This window comes from Triturus cristatus, chromosome 2_2 (genome assembly GCF_964204655.1).
Source record: "Triturus cristatus chromosome 2_2, aTriCri1.1, whole genome shotgun sequence".
Lineage (NCBI taxonomy): Eukaryota > Metazoa > Chordata > Amphibia > Caudata > Salamandridae > Triturus > Triturus cristatus.
This window is the reverse complement of record NC_140582.1, coordinates 610784767-610786269: the sequence shown is the minus strand read 5'-3', so window position 1 is coordinate 610786269 and position 1503 is coordinate 610784767.

The window sequence follows — 1503 nt, the reverse complement described above, 5'->3', positions numbered from 1 at the left end:
CAGTATAGTCAGTATAGAATAAGATTTTATCCTAAGAGACCTTTCTTTCTGGATAACACAGTTCTTTAAACATAGGATATTAGATATGATTTGGGATTAGGTTGACTTGACCCTCCAGACTTCTGTCGCCACATGTAGAGCTAAATGTCAAGTCCCCTTCGCCCCCTAGTTGCACGTCAATCACACGTCATGCTGCTGCGCGCGCATTTCTGCCAAGTATTTCTGCTGACATTGCGAAATTCTTTCATGGAACCACCCTATTATGACATCATACCTGATGACGTTCTTTAGTTACACCCAGTTACACCCACTTTTGCTACGCATGTATGTTTTATCTTTACTATCAATTGTTACGCCTCCTCCATCTGTTTCGCTGTAATGCCTATTGTATAAAAATGATTACTTGTCAATAAAGTGGGGTTCTTCACTTCCTGAACCTTCGTGGTGATGGAATATGGAGCTCCTCAATTTAAATTGATTCTGGAATAAAGCCCGTTCCGAACCTCTAATACCACGGATTCTGCCTCTTATTTTACTGAGCTATTGTTATAGATTTTCCGCATCAAATTAAGTCCCGGTAATTAAATTATTTACCACAATTCAAGAGGTTATTATGGTAAAACAATAAGCTTAACACTCCTTCAAGACTTAGCCTGAAGGCTGCTCTCCACAGCTACCACTAGGATAGCTTTCTTTAAAGGTTGTCTTAAACCTATCATCAATAAGAGTCGAATTGGACTGGTGCAAGGTGTCCCTATAACTAGGAACAGCATATGCCAGGCCAACTTCTCACAGCATGATTATAGGGAAGAGAATATGAATCCCATCAAACTTCCATTGGCAAAAACCTTGTACATCAAATTTCCCCTTGGGATTAGCCACTGCGCATTTTTACTGTCGACTGGAGGCCCCACGACAGCAAACAAAACTTGACCTGCCCTTTTGTCCTCATCAGGAAGAATGTATTAACCACATATTATTTTTATGACAGCGATATTCAAATAGCAGAAAGAAGTGGATGCTTCCACTTTGCCGGAGTATGGGGATCAGGAACTATAGGACTGTCTCCAGAGTTTTTAGATCTGACACAACGCCCTTGAAAGTGTTTGGTTTGTCCCGTTTTTTAATGGGGGTATGGAGAATCAGACAGAGTAGTGCTGAGCTCTGAGATCCATGTTTATTGCTACCAGTTATGCGACTTGTGCAGGTTTTCAGCATGACCCTCTAATGCATTGATTCTTCTTTATGAGGCGCAACTGAAGATAAGTGAATGGTTCTGCCCATACTGCAAAATACTACAACTAATGAGGATTTTTCAAGCTTTACATAAGTAATGTTCCAATGATTTTAACAAAGTCTTAAGGCTTTTTAATGATTTTATCGGGTATAATGTTTTTATGTGAATTTTATTCACGTGTGTACTTTTATGGCAGTATCAGCCGAATAAAGATTATGATGATGATGACAAAACAATTATTGTTTTTTATATTTTATTCCAAAGAG